We start from the raw sequence: 18,290 nt of genomic DNA, 5'->3' as shown, positions 1-18,290 counted from the left end.
CCACTTGCTTGTGCGTGAGGTTTAAAAGTGAAGCTGAGCAGATCCCTGCAATTAGAGCTCTAAATATTGTTAAGAACGCTTTTGCAAAATATCGTATCCGCTTGACATTTTTGGCTGCTCAGGCTCTTTCCTCTTCCCCCTCCCCAGTGCTGAACTGATGGTTTAAGGAATAGCTATTTTAAATATCATTCCATTCAATATTTGTCAGATTAAAATGAGGTCCTTAAATGTCATTACTTATGTCATTATTAATAGTTTCTAATTGTGCCTTCTAATCATCAGAATGCAATATTAGTGTTTCTACTCGCATCAAATCTGCCAGAGGAAATGGGGATTTTTTTTTTTTTTTTTGCAACAGGAAGGCTTTCAGATAAACACTGTAATGCCATTTCTCAGCTCTTACTAATGTTAAAGCAACAGTGCTCTCTGGAATGTTGTTTGTATGCTCTATTGCTCCCCTTTTAGGTCTCTTTTCTACTCCTTTTTTTCCTTACTATATACATACAATATAAAGCTGGTACACAGTTGTTATTCTGGCCATGTTGTTTGTTTTTAAATGAACTCTTCCCTGAGGCCCCCTTTCAGCTGTCTGTGCTGTATTCATGCTTTACATGTATCAGTGTGACATCTGCATGGGGCTCAGAGGAAGATCCGCTCTTCAGCTGTCTGTGCTGTATTCATGCTTTACATGTATCAGTGTGACGCTTGCATGGGGCTCGGGGGAAGATCCGCTCTTTGGCTGTCTGTGCTGTATTCATGCTTTACATGTATCAGTGAGACGCCTCCATGGGGCTCGGGGGAAGATCCGCTCTTCAGCTGTCTGTGCTGTATTCATGCTTTACATGATACCCATATGGGGCTCTGATGGACATTTTGCACAGCAGCAGCACCCCTCCCCCCCCTTCAACCCATTTCACTCTGATTCATAGCCTGGCTAAGCAGGAGGTGGTTCAAAAACTGTAAACACAAATTTCTCATCAGAAATTAAATAAAAATCAGAACAAAAGAGGCAAATTTTAATGATCGTGTTTGTTTTTTTCACTTCCAGATGAATTATTTTAAGAAACCATCTGCTGGTACCACTGCTCCAAAGCCCATGTTGTCATCTCTCAATAAGCAGGAGGAGGGGATAAGGGAGGGTGGACAGCCATAATCCTAACCAAGCACCCAGGTTGGTTAAGCTTTAAGCTATCCGAGGGGGCTCCTTTTCTCAAACAATCACAGAGGGGCCCAAGGCTGGCCTGGGAACGGAGAGGGTCCACAGATGCATCCAAAGCACATAAAAGCCTAAAGCCCACCCCTTTACCTGTCTCTAGGGGACTGTCCCCAACCTCCAACCTCACATCCTGCAAAGTCCTCAACGTTCAGAAATCAAAATCAGGTTTTCATTCTGATTCTGGTCAAAGAAGGGAGAACGCAGCTGAGACCTCCCCAAATCAGTTTGACTCTGCAGTGTTGGAGATGAGAACCCCAAGCAAATATGACTTGAACAAGATGGCATCATCATCATCATCATATCTGTTTATCCGACGCCTTCCCCTACACACGCCCAAGGTCATTTACAACATATCAATAAAATTAAATTACAAAATGAAAACATCGCAATAAAATAACATATAAAACAGATACCGTTAACAGACAAAAATAGAGCTCCTCCATCCTACCACAGCAATCCCATCCACTAACTTTTCAAAAAGGACACCTCCTTCCCAAAACATTGGTAACCTAATTATAACTAACTTAAAAGCTAAATCTTACTCTGTGGAAGCCCGAGGAAGGTTTAAGATGTTTAATCTGCTGTAGGTTGGAAATGCATCGAAAGCTCACATCCCTAAACAGCAGTGATACGATTGTATGGGGGTAAACAGCACGGAGTGGCAGTTACAACCCTAAGCAGCAGCAGTACAAATTCATCCTGGCTCTAAGAAAGCATGAGGAGGCCAATACTGTGTTGAACTTTGGCCATGCTCAGGATGCATTAAGAATGTGAATTCATTATAATGAGGACAAATGAGGGCATTTTTAGTTTGTTCCGAATGGAACAAACAGTCGTACAACATAACGGTATTGGCTGCAGCTGAGATGTGCGCCAAATTCGCATCGCTTTGGGGCCATTTTCCAGGCCACTGGAAGCATTCTTTAAAGGGTTCGGTGGGGGCAGAGTGCACGGGTACTTGTTCCTGCCCCTTTCATGCAGACACCCCATTAGAAAGGGTAAGTAGAGGGTGGGGGGGGGGGGGGGTCCCTCGCCAAAGCACATAATTTAGGAGCTATTGAAAGGTCCTAGGGAGGCCCTGGCAGGACTTGGCTCAGTCCAGCTTGGTAGGCCCAGGCCCCGAGCCTGGATTTTCTGGGCAGAAGGTGGGGGTTGGAGGAGCCTGGACAGGCTTTGTTGAGAAGTAGGAGGGGGTGGAAGGCCTCAGGGAGGTCTGTTTTGGCTTGATGTTTTTGTTTCGGTGATTTATTAGTGGATTCAATTTTTTTTTTTTTTGGTTTGGGAAATGAATTGAAAAAAAAACATGAAACAAACTGAAAAAACAAAAAAAATTCCCAAAACGAAAAAACAAACAAAATTATTGGACGTGCACATCCCTAGGACAGATATTAGAGGAGGATTGAATGGAAGACCTAGGGAGGCAATTGGTGCTGGGTTATAGTTGAGAATTTTATATGCACCTCTGCCAAAAGAGGATGAATCTCAATAGAACAGATTGGATGGGCCATTTGGGTGTTTATCTGCTATCATTTAATATCATTCAGCTTGGAGAAGAGACGGCTGAGGGGGGATATGATAGAGATCTTTAAGATCATGAGAGGTCTTGAACGAATAGATGTGACTCGGTTATTTACACTTTCAAATAATAGAAGGACTAGGAGGCACTCCATGAAGTTAGCAAGTAGCACATTTAAGACTAATCGGAGAAAATTCTTTTTCACTCAACGCACAATAAAGCTCTGGAATTTGTTGCCAGAGGATGTGGTTAGTGCAGTTAGTGTAGCTGGGTTCAAGAAAGGTTTGGATAAGTTCTTGGAGGAGAAGTCCATTAACGGCTATTAATCAAGTTTACTTAGGGAATAGCCACTGCTATTAATTGCATCAGTAGCATGGGATCTTCTTGGTGTTTGGGTACTTGCCAGGTTCTTGTGGCCTGGTTTTGGCCTCTGTTGGAAACAGGATGCTGGGCTTGATGGACCCTTAGTCTGATCCAGCATGGCAATTTCTTATGTTCTAATATGTTCTTATGTAGGAAATGCATTCCAGAAAACAGGTGCAGGGCACTAAAAGGCACACTGCCTTGTCCTTGCTAGTAATGCCATCTTCAGACAGTGCCTCCATCAGTCACGTCATTTCTGATGGAGGGAGAGAGAACAAACATACCTTGCCTTACCTTATCTGGCTGACTAGCAGGGTAGAACTGCTGCATTGCCAAATCTATCTGGCTTTCTTGAAGTTAGCCGCATATGTGGCACGACCAGAGTTACTCTGCATGTCGGAGTTAGCTGCTTAATGCAGTGGATTGTGCTCCTTTCCCGAAATGCCTCCCGACCGCCCATGGAATACCCCCCACCTATGCGCCTAAATTCTAGCCACATAACTAGTTATCCGGCTAGAATTTAGGCGTATAATATGCCGATTTTTCCGTTTAAATGGATAATTTTTCAGTTATTCATCTAAATAGCTTTTGAATATCGAACTCCTAAGGATTTTATACTGAATCCTGAACAATACAGGCAGCCAGGGGAGACTTTTTAACACTGGCGAAATATGACCCATTCTCCTAATCCCCTCAGTCCATCAAACTGCTGAATTTGGTACCAATTGGATCTTATAGCACAGATTTCAAGGAAGGCCTAGTAGGACACTATTGCAGGTATCAATTTGAGGCCTAATAGTACATGATCCACTGAGCTGACCTAGGCAGAGATGGGTGCATTCTCTGCACGGCTCTCAACGTCAGAATAAACAAACAGACGTCAGATACAGACCCGTAGAAATCTTAGTAGTGTAAGATGCCATAGTCACTATTCCTAAACTGTTTACTTGATGCTTACAAGGAAGCAATACCCCATCTAATTAAGGAGATAGTTCCACCTGCTTTCCTATCAGAAGTACTTTGGTTTTGATGGATTCAGGACAGCCCTGGATTTGTCAATAGGCACATATTATGCCTGTGCCTAAGGCAACAGACATTTAGTGGGCATCAGGATGACTAAGATTTGCTGCCTTCAAGCTCTGCTGAATCTCATTCAGGAGAGAACAGCCCTCTGCTGCCCTGTAACAGATTCTTACAGGAGGTGGGGGGAGAGGGGGGTGAAAGCACCAGAAGTGCCTAGGGGCACTGATTCAGGAGTAACTTTTTCAGGATCATGTACAAATGAATTTGTCCTAATGCCCCTTTAATCCAATCCTCCTCCTCTGCAAAATCTGTATCCAATAGAATAAGTAACTGAATATCATCTGCATTCATACAGAAGTTGAAACCATACAGGGTAATTTTAAAAGGAATGTGCATGAGCCCATAAATGCACATATTGGCAATTTTAAACCGTGCGCACACTTATGTGGGCGTTTTTGCACGAGATACACTTTTAAAATCTACCTGATAATTTCTTAATAAATCTGCCATAGGTGTCAAGTACAGATTGAACCGTAAGGGGGCAAGAGAACCCCATAATCTACTACTAGTTGGGACGGTGACTATTCTTTGAACCCGATTCTCAAGAAGTGACTTGCACCATTTGAATACAGTTCCTCCCAGACCCAGGTCACGCAGTCTAATCTGTAAAAGAGGGAGTTCAATTCTATCGAAAGCCATCCTGAGGTCAGGTAACATTCATAGTGCAGTGTTCTCAGGACATTACCCATTAATGACACTGAAACCTTCTCAGTGCTATGCTTAAATCCCACCAGATGATGATCCAGGTCTCCTACTGAGGCCTCATGTTCCGTCTGCTGAAGCGCCACCATCCTCTCAATAAGATTAGACAAATGAAAGAAGATTGGAAAGTGGCTGAAAATGATTTGAATCATGCAAATGGCCACACAGCTGCTTCTTTCAATGCTTCTGGCAAATTCCCCTCCCTCTTCCACAACAGCATGGCCTTTGCTTTATAAGGTGGCACACTTTTCAGAGAAAATGCTTTACGGTGCAAAATCTTTATGTTCTAACAACTCAAGACTTATTTATTGTAAACGTGAGTTGTATCACGTTTCGTCAAAGACCCTTCTGGGACAGGACAGCAGTGCTACACCTGGAGGCTCTCCTTTAGTTCCAGTGGTAGAGGAGGACTGTGATTTGGGGATTATTACATGAGCTCTAGAGTGACCCTGAATACTGCCTGTCCGCTCTCTAAGTGTCCTTCACCACATGCATTGTCTGCTATCCCACTGTGTGGCAGAGGACCTAGAATTACCTGATTGGTGGTGGGTACCAGTTTTACTGGATCTTTGTTCCTTTTCATCTGGGGTCGTTATAGGTACAGGGGTCATAAATTACCCCATTCCTGGGCTAAGCATTCTCGGTCAGTTGCAAGCTTGAGTCATCAGCTGTCTGGCTGGATGAGACTGGTAAGGCAGCACAGTACTAGCAGCTGGGTGAATCTTTTGAATTGGAAAAGTCCCTGGATCAAGTCCCAGGAGTGACAGATTTATAACAGCACAACAAGTCGTAAAAGAAGATAAGCCAAGGTAAGATGAGGTTATCTCCTACTCGCTCAGTTAGCTCTAAAGCAGAGCGAAGAGATGGAAGGCCAAGGCCTGAGATTCCTGGTCTGGAAAGGAAGGCTGGTGTAGTGGACCAGTCTCTAGGCCTGTCTGTTTTGGATGGACGAGTGACAGCAAATGGGAGCACTGCATCGTTCAGCAAGTGTAACGGGTGCCCTGCAGAGGGTGCAGCTCATTATCAATTACCTGCAATCGTGATCCTTAAAACTTTCCGTCACAGCCCATCTGCAAAGATTTATTGATGCTAAAGGGGCACCTTATCAGAGTTTCTCGCTGCAAACTCTTGTATCCCACAGAGCAAGTTGCATTACTGGGGAGAATTTGTATTACTCTATGGTTTAATGTGTTATTAAATTAAATGTTAATGAAGCAAGGTCAGAGAGTGTTTTCAGGTTTCTAGTGCATACCAGTCTGATAAAGCCCAGCTCTTACCAGGAGTTTAATCAGGGTCCCCATTACCTGAGAAGGCTCACCCAAAAGCTGAAAGGTAAGTGTTATTGCAGGGAGATTTGCAAGCACTGCCTCCATAGTATGCAAATCTCTCTCATGCATATTCAAAGTGGATATCCTGAAAACCTGGCCTGTATGTGGCTCTCGAGGAACGGAGTCTGCCACCCCTGCTCTACATAAAATACTGTTGCCTTTGAAGGCTGAAGGAAGAAAAACACCACCACCTGGGGTTCAGTTTAAGTGCACTATTCACAAAAAATGTCCCAGAAAGTTGATTAACAAAATTAACAATAAGAGAGCACTGAAGTCCTAAGAAGCTCAACTGAATGACTGCCTCGTGTGGCTGAAATGCAGGGCAATGCCCCAATGCCCCAGAGGTGACAACCATGAGGTTGAAGAGGCTAAAGGGGCCAGAACAAGCCTCCTAGTGGTGTCTAGTGGTCACTGGTCAGGAGGCCTGGTGGCTCTTGAGCCGCATCAGTCAGTCCAGCTCCAGGACGATCATCGGACGGCAGTGCCCTGCTCACATTTCTGCCAAAGCCAGAAATTGGGACTCGGGTGCTGATGATTTTCTCTCTCGCACAACGAGAGCGTACAGGGAAGTATTTGGAGGCTGATCGCCATCTTTTTCCCTTCTCATTTCCATTCTTCATTAAGAGACACGGCATAATGTGGCAGAGCTAGGAATTATTGCCTCTGGCATAGGACTTTGGGCTGAAGCATGCGTCCAATTTTTGGACTGCAGTTTTTTTATGCTTTCCTATTTATTTATTTAAGAATTCTTATAATCTGCCTGAATCCAGCATAGTTGTTCTGGGTGGTTGCATTCCTTCTATTTTTAATCACAACCCCTCTTTACGTATCTATGCTTTTCTTGTATTGAGGCCAGTAATATAGCTGTAGGGCGGCGATTTTGAAAAGACGGAGGAGATGAGAACTGGCGAGGGTGAGGCACGGAGCTAAAGGGCGTTTTCCGGTTTGGGGTATGCATTTCTTTGAGGAGCTGGGATCAGTTGTCATGTGCGATTTGAGAGAGAGAGAGAGATATTGTGACAACATCACCACCTAGGGCGGCTGGACACCTTTCCACTGGCAGTGTATAGCTGAGCTAAAAAAAAAAAAAGGTTTGGACAAGTCCATTATTAGCCACTCTGACCTGGGAATTGCCACCTGAGAATGAGCAACAAGGATTGGACCTCCCCATTAGGATCTGCAGGGTACTTCCAAGGGACCTGGATTGGCCACTGTCGGAGACAGGATCCTGGGCCTGGTGAACTATTGTTCTAACCCAGCGTGGCACCTTTTATGTTCTTATGCTTGTGATTTTCAGTGCTTCCAAGTTGATTATTGCCGTACACATTAATACCAATATATTCATGTATATTTTACTTCCTTCTGTTGTGCACAGTTTGGATGTCATTAAATTGTATTTTGACAAGGATCTCTAGCCACGCTCTCTTGTCATTGCTAATCTCAGAATGATCTGTGCTATATTATTTAGCCTCCTCTCCTAATGCAAAATTTGTTAACACTTTCCTGAAAAGCATTTTTTTATGTCCCATATCTTACAACAAATTCTTTGGCTAATAAACTCTGACAAAGTGGCCACATTTCTGCATGGGGGTAACCTGCATGATGTGCCAGCTACAGCCATAAACAGTAGGCACAGATCATCTGAGGTTGCAAACATTTTGCTGGGCAGATTGGACGCACCGTGTGGGTCTTTAGCTGTCATCATTTCCTCTGCTTTCCATTCCATCCTGTACTGTCCAGAACAAGAAAATGCAAATGTTGAGTTCTTTTATTGAGAGGCATGGAGAAGCAGGCTTCAGTCAGTGCCAAAAAGCACCTGCAAAGGAGAGCAGAGGGGGGAGGGGAGAGTGGTAATGGGGTAAAGCAGTGGTTCCCAACCCTGTCCTGGGGGCCCACCAGCCAGTCGGGTTTTCAGGATATCCACAATGAATATGCATGAGAGAAAATGTGCATGTTATGGAGGCAGTGCATGCAAATTTTCTCTCATGCATATTCATTGTGGATATCTTGAAAATTCGACAGGCTGGTGGGCCCCCAGCACTGGGGTAAAGAATGGCCACAGTTTCAGGCCTACAGAGTGGGTGCAGTTCAGCCCAGGGTTTGAATCTATCCTGCTATTCAGAGAAGGAAGCGCCAGGGTCCTAGAGAACCTGACACACTGCAAAGTGCCAGCAGGGAGACGAGAGGTCCGTTTTTCTATCCAGAGGAGCCAAGGCTCTCTCCTGAAGACGGGGAGTTTCTGGTAGTTTCCAGTCTTCCAGTGCAAGTGACTGGTTTATATATTTCATCGCTGCTATCAGACTGATTTCTGTTTTCCTTTTTTTTTTTTTTCTGCTGCCAAGATAGAAGCATGTCTCTTGCTGATGGGAAGGCTGCATTTGGTTTATTCTGTTTGCCAGGCAGTGCTGGGGAAGCAGAGACTCTAAGCTTGCTGTGTTCACGTGGCAGAGCTTGGCTGTCCTACACCCAGCCCCAGCCTCTCTCTCCTGCCGGCAGCAAGCCAGGTTTAGCATGTCAGAACTTTGCAAAACTTCCCCCATCCTTGTACCACCTCTCAGGTTCCTGTGCTTACCTCCACAGATTAATTAAAACCTTGTCTGAATAGAAAATAGACCTCGAAGGCAGAGCCGCCTAGGAACAGCACCGTGCCTGCAGCACAGGTGAAGGTGGAGCAGGAAGTGTGCTGGTAACTGGAGGGCAGCGTGGAGAGGGACTGCACAGTATCTGCAGATTAATTACGCCGTAGCTAAACATTAATCAGGGCTCTAACAGTGTAATTACAGTGTAACTGTCGAGTTGAGCATCTAACAACATTACAGCTGTATTAACGATGCAACTATGTTATATTGCTAATTGGAAATATATTCCCAATGTCCTTCTCCAGTCAACAAGGAAGGATTAAGCCAATAAAATGTCATGGTGGATTCCTCAGTTGGTTTGATGGCCCTCATTTTTCTGGTGACTCAGCTGCTCTCCCCGAGAAGCAGCTCTTTAAAGACCTAGCTCTTGGTAAGTGAGTAGCCGGCTCTTCATTTTTATCTGGTCAGAGTAATTCACTGGCTCAGTGTAAGTAAGTGTCAGGTGGCCCTCCTGCTCTGAACAGGGAGAAGATCTTAATGCTTAAATGAAATGACCCTTTTGTAGCAGCTGGGTTAAAGATCTATCATGATCTATCTTTCTCAACTGCAGTGCATCAGATGGACTGTTATCGTCCCCTTCCTTTCTGGCAGGATGACAGACTGCACACAGTCTGCTGGGATTTCAGTCCATTAAAGGCCGAGGCCCAGAGCTGGCGCTTACCTGCTTTGCTGCCTCGGGCGAAGGACGGCTGTGCTTGCCCTCCCAAGGGCTAGCAGTTGGCTAGTGGCGGCAGTCGCCGCGGTGTCACGGAGCGCAGGGACTGTGAGCCAGCATGTGGCCCACCCCGGCTCCCCCGTGGGTTTTTTCCCTTGCCGAGCAGGAAGCCTGGGCTTGAGGAGGGGATGGGGGTTACTGAGCGGCTTGCAGGTCCAGGCTCTGACCGCCGCTGCCCATTCAGCCAGGGTGCACAGGCAGGTCGATGGTGATCTACTCTGGGAGAGCAGAGTTTGAGAGTCAGGGCTGGCTAACGATTCCTCTCTGAGAGATGAGGTTGAGGGCCCTGCTTTAGTGAGAAAAATGCAATCCAGAAACCTCTCCTCCTTATCCTTTGTCTTCCTGTTCCCTCCCTTTTCTTCCCCTCCTCACCACCTTTTGTCCGTGTCTTTTTTTCCTTCCTTTGCTGAAGGACTATTTCCACCCTCTTTCTTGGCTCTGTGCAGGCCGTGGCTGTACCACCGACCATAATCTGGCCACCGTCTTTCTTCCCGGGGTCTGATCAGTCTGCCCCCTCCCTATCCCCCTGATCTGCCGCTGTCCCTCATTCCCCCAAAAGCCCTGATCTGCTGCATTAGAGACATCATTCACCTCTGAATAAAGGACCTATGTGGTTTCAAAAGTTTATGTGTGCTGTTTTGGGATAATTATTCCTTAGACGATCAATCAAAGTTATCCCTGTGTGTTCCATATCCCAATCACTAAACTAGAAATAATATTCTTTTTTCTGCCTTTCTTTGCTGCAAGTCAGTCCCTGGTCTCTCCTTTCTCTGCTTTCCTCTTATCTGTCTTCTTCATTTCAATTTTACTTCTCATCTCTTTCCTCCTGTCTTCATCGTTTCCTCCTGACGTCTGCCACTACAGTGATCTTTTCCTTCCATCTTTTTGCTTCCTTTCTCTCTCCTCCGCCTCTCTTCTTTACATCACCATCTGTTCACTCCCTTTATTGTCTCCCTACCTGGATCTCACCCCAGGTTCTCCTTCACTGCTCTTTTTTTTTTTACCTTCCCCAATCCTCATCCTCCCGTTTTCCCTGTCCAAATGCCTCAGCTTTTCAACTCTCCCTCTATCTTCCTCTTACCAGGCTACTTCCTTCATTACTCTCTCGCTATCTCTTCCTCCTCTGACAGCTGTTCTGCGCTGCACAGGTCTCACTATCACTCACCACAGGGGCGAGGAGAGGAGATGGGAAAATCAGCAGGCCTTCTCCCACCTCCCCATTCAGTTCCAGTGATCCTATGGCCTGCAGGCTCTCAGCCTCCAGCTCCTCCCATTCTTCTTCAGTAGCAACGATTCCTAGAAGTTGCCTTCCTGTGCTAATGCACAGCTTGCACACCTGACTGTGCTGACCCTGGCACCACTACTTGTTCCTCCGCAGTTTTGCTGTCCTGTGCACTGAAAGCAAAAATAACTAGGTGCTCTCGCCACTATAGAGCTAGCCCTCCACTCCATCTGTATAAATGTGTGTGTAGATTTCTTTGCAGTACTTGTATAAGAGTGTCTTTGTTTACATGTGTGCCTTCTTTCATTCATGCATTAAGCAGAGATACCGATCTATATTCAGTATTTGCTAAAAGTACAGCTGCTAGAAGGAGCCCTTCTTCCCATGAATTATCCAAATGAGCATACCGCCCTTCTTCTATGCAGGCAGTCAGCTATTGATTTTGCTGTTTCTCACTGCTGTATATTAGAAATCGACTCTGGATGTCATGTCGAATAAGTCATGTGCGTATTTCTGAAAAGAGGAGAGGAAGATGCCTTGCAATGAGATTGCAATGTCATGTACCAGGCAAGGCAAGGAGCAAGCATGAGTGGCATGAGATATCAGTGCTTTCAAGGGGAAAGCAGAATGCAGAATTTCCTTTGTCTCCGTCTAGGGTTCAGAATCCACAGAAGGGGGTAGGAAAGTGATCAGGGATATTTTGACATCACCAGGGCTGTCCCTGGTGCTGTGTAGGCTGGGACACGTGCTGAGAAATAACACCTTGAGCTCTTGAATAGACAATCCTTTCTTAGGTTCCTCCTTTTTTTCATTTCTCTTCTAGCTCAGTCAGAACCAGTTCTGGGATTCTGGCACCATAAGTCTTCATTTGTTTAATTTCAACTATTCCAGGCCTAACAAATGTGCTAGAAATGTGCATTTGTTTTTGTTGAATGCTTTAAATGCAACAAGTGCGGCCATTTTTGGTTCTTGCTGAATGGAACAAACTGAACGTTGTCTCTCATAAAAATACCTGAAAATTTTGGGGTATTTTCATTTTTGTGCATAAAAAAAGAAAAAGGGACTTCCAGGCAATGTTCCCTCTAATTTTTCCTAGGCTGGGTGCAGATGTACCCTACCGTTAAGCACATAAACCTTTGCACATGAGCAGCAGGGCAGAGGGTCTAGGGAGAACATAAAAACATAAGAAATGCCATACTGGCTGGGTCAGACCAAGGGTCCATCAAGCCCAGTATCCTGTTTCCAACAGTGGCCAATCCAGGCCATAAGTACCTGGCAAGTACCCAAACATTAGATAGATCCCATGCTACTATTCCTTATTGATTAATAGCAGTTTATGGATCATTCCTCTCGGAACTTATCCAAACCTTTTTAAACCCAGTTACACTAACTACTGTAACCACATCCTCTGGCAATGAATCCCAGAGCTTAACTATGCGCTGAGTGAAAATGAATTTTCTTCGATTTGTTTTAAATGAACTCCTTGCTAACTTCATGGAGTGCCCCCTGGTCCTTCTATTATCTGAGAGAGTAAATAACCGATTCACATTAACCTGTTCAAGTCCTTTCATGATTCTGTAGATCCCGACAAGAGACTGATTTTACCATACTTACTGCTGCCTCTAGCTCACCACCAAGGACCCAAGTTCTGCCTTTCTCCTTCATTCTCTCTATCTTTCTCTTCATTCCCATCTCTTCCCACTCCTCTCAAACTTTTCTCACATCTTTCAGAGCTCCCCTGCATCTCCATTCTCCTCTCTCCCAGCCTTCCGTTTCCTTTGTCCTCCAGTCCTCCATGTCCATATTCTCCATTATCCATATAATGCCTCCATTTCCCTTCTTAACCTTTGCCACCAGCAGCCTTCCATTTCCCCTATCCCCAGCCTACTGCCAGTACGACTCCGTCCCGTGCTTATCAGTTCTGTCACGGTATTCGCTGGGCATAAACACGTAAACCACAGGCCCTGCTCAGTTAGATCTTTTAGTCTAATCAAGACAAACATATAAGGCAAAAGAGAGACTTTGGGGATTTCCTTTAATAAGAAATTGGTTAACATTAATAAGGCTGTAAGGGGGATAAATAGGGGGTTAAAATTTAAAAACAGCCTCAAAAAAAAAGGTGGGTTTTAGACTGGATTTTAAAAAGGCAAGAGAGGGAGCAAGGTGCGTGTGCTCAGGCAGTCTGTTCCAGGCACACGGTGCAGCCGGCTGGAAAGCACAGAGTGGGGAATTGGCGGTAGAGGAGAAGGGCACAGATAGGAGTGACTTACCTGATGAAAGGAGCTCATCCATCCTTCTTCCCCCCCTCATAAGGACAGACATGGCTCAACAGGGGAAAGGCAGCACGGATTCAACAAAAGGAAGCCTTCCTTACTAACCTGTTATAATTCTTTGAAGATAATAAATAAGCACATGGATAAGGGTGAGCCGGTGGACATGGTAGATCTGGAATTTCAGCAGGCCTTTGACAAGGTCCCTCATGAAAAGGCTCCTCAGCAAATTAAAAAGTCATGAGATAGGAGGCAGTGCCCCACTGTGGACTGATAACGGGTTCAAGGATAGGAAAGAGAGCGGTTTATATGATCAGCTTTTCCAAAAGACAGAGAGGCAGGAAACAGAATGCCCCAGAGATCTGGACTGAGACCAGTGTTTAACAAATTCATGAACGACATGAGAAAGGGAGCAACGAGGGAGGCGATTACATTTGCAGATGGCACAAAAATTATTCAAAGTACAGCACAGACTGAGGGCTTGCGGGAAGGACCTTGCAAGGCTGGGAAACCAGAAATCTAAATAGCAGAGGAAATTTAATGTGGACAAGTGTGCAAAGCAATGTCCATAGTGAAAAAAAAAACCCAATCCTAACTCTGTACGCGCATTAGGAGCTAGCGCTCAGGGAAAGGAGCTTGGAGGAGCCAAATGTCTCAGCTCGGTGTGCAGCAGCGGTGAAGAAGAGGTATGAGTTATTCAGGAAGGAACGGGGGATGTTTCTGTAGAAGTCTAGGGTGCGACTACGCTGTGAGTACTGTGCGCAGGTCTGCGCGGCCCATCTTAAAAGGGCCACGCAAATGATGAAAGAGAGGAAATGGTTTCTCCATGAAGAAAGGTTAAAAAGGTTAGGACCAGAGCCAGAGCTCGCATTTCTGCTGCCCCGTGCCAACCATTTCTGTCCTTCCCACCCCCACCTCCTCACTCAGTTTTGTTAACACGAAATCTCTGCTGTTTTCCCAATAACCAACGCACATTATATAAACTCTGACGGTCTCACCCACTGCCCTGAGCCCCCTCTTTCCTGCCAAAAAAAAAAAAGCCCCGCTCCCTCTGGCAATCCAAACCAACAAACTTAACACACACGCTGAATCTATCTTACCCCCATCTATGGGTCCAAAATGCCCAAATGGGGCAGGGCAGAGCCCCAGATGCGCCTGCCCCACCTTCTGGTATGTAGAAATGGCACTATGGCCAGCACCATTTTGTTTTACAGAAATACAGGCACCGTACTAACCAGAAAACCCTGCATAAGAAATTTGGAACTCATATAGTATTAGGCCAATTGTAATGCATGCTGGGTGTGGGCGTGGCCCTCAGAAAGCCTTAAACTGAACTACACATATCAAAAGAGCAATGACAGCACTCAAACAGCAGCAACCCGCCCTATGAAAAAATCAACATTGCAAATATTACACCAAGCCCTAAAACACCAATGCACCTTCTATTAGGAAAACAGAACAAGCCAGGCTGCTATAGATCCTTACAGAGAAATTACATGCAAGCAGAATCCTTTACCTCTGTCACATATGTAGAACACAGACAGACCCTCACCAAATACAGAATAAAGAGACTATGAAGTATAAATAAAAATGTGCAGAACTGGAAACCGCAATAAGCCAGACTCTGCATGCACTGCAACAATAGAAACACAGAAATGTCACCATTCCAAACTATTATCACTTTATTTAGTATTATGTTAAATTGTGAACCAGTTATACTGTTCCATATGTTCTACGGTTCCATGTAAAGCTCCGCTCTCTGTTGAGCAGTTCTTCGTTTTATGTAAACCGGAGTGATTTGTAGCTCCTACAAGAACTTCTGTATATAAAAATTAAAAATAAATAAATAAATAAATAAATAAATTCCTCATAAAACAAAAAAGAAAAAAAATGAAGAACTATAAAACATCAATCATAATTGTAAAACCATACTAACAAAAAAAACAAAAAACTATTTCCAAAGAACTAATGAATAGAATAACATCCAATCATTAAGAACTCATATAAAAATGTTTCAAACTTTTTCAAGCAGCAATGAAATATTTCAAAATAGCAGACACATCAAACATATAATTAATTAAAACTAACAAGGATTGAAAAATCTCCAGCTCTCCATACCTGGGAACTTATGATTTCCAATCACCTGAAATTGTCATGGACTAGTGGGGTGAGAGGAGTGCACAAACTTTCTCATCTCTCACACACACACACACACACACACGCGCGATCAGCAGACAGGAAATGCCAACCACACAGGTTCTGATTACGCTCACAGGGCTGGCAAATGAGGAGCAGCAGAAGAGCTTTCACTTCTGCAGCAGGTCCAGGTCCAAATGGTACGCAGGCTGAAATTAGGCAGATGCAGCAGCACGAGGAACTCTGAATGGCCATGCACGCGCTCATCTTAGAGGGAGCATTGCCTCCAGGAGGGCCTTTAACACACTTTCCACCCAGTAGAAACGTCCAGGGCCATACAAGTATGGCCAGACAGGAAAATGGGACCGGCTATCTCTAAAACGTACGCCAAAGTGGTCTCATCCTGCAGGCCTCCAGCCCCATTTTTAAAGAGCTGAGAACAGAGCCCATGAATTTTACTCCAGCCCTCCCGAATGGCAGAAACTGTGGATGGAGGAAGTGGGGTTCAGGGAGGTCCCTGGGCCAGGAAACTTTCAACGGGTGGGAGCGGTGGTGGGAGGTCGGCAGGGACTTGGGAGGCCCAGCTGGGTAGTATAGGGCCCCAGGTTAGATTTTGCACAGGCAGAAGTGGGGGATCAGAGGAGCCTGTGGAAGATCCAGATGGGCCCTGGCCCTGGTTTTCTCTTTTCTAGGTGGAAGGGGAGATAGAGGGCCTCCAGGAGACCCGTTTAGTCTTCATTTTTTTTCTGTTTTGAGGGGGTTTTTTTGCCATTTAATTTTTTTTTGTTTGTTTGTTTTGTTTGGGAAACGAACCAAACTGAAAAAAAACCAAGACCCTTGAAATAAAAAAAAAAAATGAACGGAAAGAAAAATTTTACAGCTGCACATCCTATTGTGTGCTCAAGGTGGGTTACACCACACTAAAACATATTTTGCAGCAAAAAATGTCAATAAAAGCAATTCAGTTAAAAGCAAATGCATCTGAAACGAATCATAATCCATCTTAAATTTAAACAAAATCAACTAAGACAACCACATGAACTGATGGAACCAACCACTAAGTCATCAAAATCACAGACAGTTCCAATCAGAGTGGTTAGAGCAGCAACTAAGGCCCATAGAAGCCAGCATTCAAATCTTGCTTCTCCCATTCATGCTCCGTGTGGTCTTGGGCAAATCACTTCAGGTATCAAACTCGGGGGTCTCACTTACTGAGCATTTTTTCTATAGGCACAGAATGGGAGAAAAGCCTTAGTAAACTAGGCTCTTAGATTATAAACTCTTGTGAGCAGGAAATCACGTACTGTACCTGATTGTCACTAGCCTTGACCTTGGATCTGGACAGAGGAGCAATTAAATTGATGCAAGTGCGGTCATAAAGTTCCCCCGCTTACTAAAGTGACTGTAAATCTCTAGAAGTCTCTGTCAGCAAAGTGGAGGATTATGGTATTGTGAAGGTGCAGTGACATCATAATAGTGGGAGGTGTCTTTACGCATAGTAGGAGGGATGCGGTCCTTTGCCTGCCACCCCGGCATCTGGGGGTCCCCAAGGCTGGGAGCCCATGGGGCTGCAGGGTGGTGGATCCTCAGTACCAGCTAGGCCTGAGGTGCGTGGAGAGTGTCTGGGTTGGAGGGAGTCTGCCCTTCACTACAGATCTGGTAAGTGGGTCAGTGAAGCAGAAGGAGTGTGAGAGAGGAAGCTGGCTAAGTTGCTGGCACTTGACCAGACGAGCAGCAATCCCCTCTAAGAAAAAATGGGAGACTAGCTTCTCCTGGTCTGTGATGGAGTCTCTGTCTGGATGGAAAGAAAGACTGGAGAAAGCTGCCTGCCACCACTTAACATGAACTGTATCCTGCTGCAATCTTTTTTTTTTTTTTTTTTAAATCTCCTATTTTTATTGCTTGATCCTGCTTCAGTAAATTTACTTTTGTTTGTACTGCCAAATACTGGTCTGGACATTTGCTTTCTTAGGGGGGTGGCTGTGCTTGCTGGCAGAACGCTGGCGACTAGAAGAAGGACCTGAGAGATGCACAGAGGCGGGGCTTTGAAGTTTGTTTTCTCCTCACCTATCACATGCCCATGGCTATGGGCTGTGGATTACCTGTTTACTGCCACAGAGGGATAAATCTAAAAATCCAAACTATTGGGTAATTCTCCCCTATTTGAACAGATCTGCCTTCCAGGTGTGGTCATTGCAGTAGTGGTCCTGAGGCTGGGACCAAGGCATGAGGGCTTCTTCTGGAGCCCTGTAGGGTTAGTCTCTGAATCTGTTCACCCTTAATAATGACCATGGTTCCCTCCCTCCCCCTCAGGAGCTGTGAATGCAGCTTCTGCAGTCACCCTTATCCCAGCTGACTCAGTTGCAGAAGACCCAATCCGGGAATCAAACTGGAGGGCAGCCCATGGCACTGCCACGGAGCCACTGGTCCGCCCTTGATAGGCATTTCTAATGGGTGATTCTTGATAGAGTTTCATGGCATTATGCCTTTTAAAAGGGTGTTTTAAGGGAGTCTCCAGTTTTTCCAGGTCCTGTCTATTGGGGGACTCGGGGGCAATCAACATACAATCCCTGGAAATCTCCAGTTGCGATGGGCCTTGAAATACAAAGCATAACCCCATCCAAGAACATTTTTTTCAGTGCTTCGAAACCCAGAGACAAGCTGTAAAATTGTTCATTCCGTAGCGCTGTGCATCAAATGTTTGCTTGCAGCCTCTGCATGGTAATGAAGACCCGTGAAAGGGAAAGCACTGGCAGTGGCCCTTAAAGGGACGAGTCCTAGAGACTCCCGAGGAGTGCAGCCCATCATACCCACCCAATATACCTGATGTGCAAAGGCAACTCCTGTCCCATCCAAGGCGTATGGAAGCTTATCAAGCCCAGGGAAGTGGAGGGGCGAGAGGGAATGGGAAGAGCGTTTCCTGGCAACAGATCTGAGTGGCAGGGAATTCAGTAAATTTGGTTCTATCTGGGCCCAGGATGATAATAAGATTAGAAAGGCCTTGGCATTGAAAGCAAGCAGGACTGATGCCATTCAAAGTCCTGTAGAAGCCAGCCATCTGGAGCCCCAGAATGCATCACTGCCCTTTGCTTTGAGCTGT

At 45.3% G+C, this 18,290-nt stretch overlaps 1 protein-coding gene across 1 annotated transcript in view; it reads right to left on the bottom strand.

The window, feature by feature from the left end:
- The window catches only part of CADM1 (cell adhesion molecule 1), a 564,860-nt gene extending 548,341 nt beyond the window's left edge, over window positions 1-16,519 (bottom strand). Inside the window, exon 1 of the mRNA XM_029572377.1 lies at window positions 16,500-16,519. The gene's annotated coding sequence lies outside the window, so the exon portion shown is untranslated. The remainder of the gene's footprint in view (window positions 1-16,499) is intronic.
- Window positions 16,520-18,290: the final 1,771 nt, after the last annotated feature.

This window comes from Rhinatrema bivittatum, chromosome 12 (genome assembly GCF_901001135.1).
Source record: "Rhinatrema bivittatum chromosome 12, aRhiBiv1.1, whole genome shotgun sequence".
In the NCBI taxonomy this organism is placed as follows: Eukaryota; Metazoa; Chordata; class Amphibia; order Gymnophiona; family Rhinatrematidae; genus Rhinatrema; species Rhinatrema bivittatum.
This window is presented reverse-complemented; position numbering and strand designations above follow the sequence as displayed.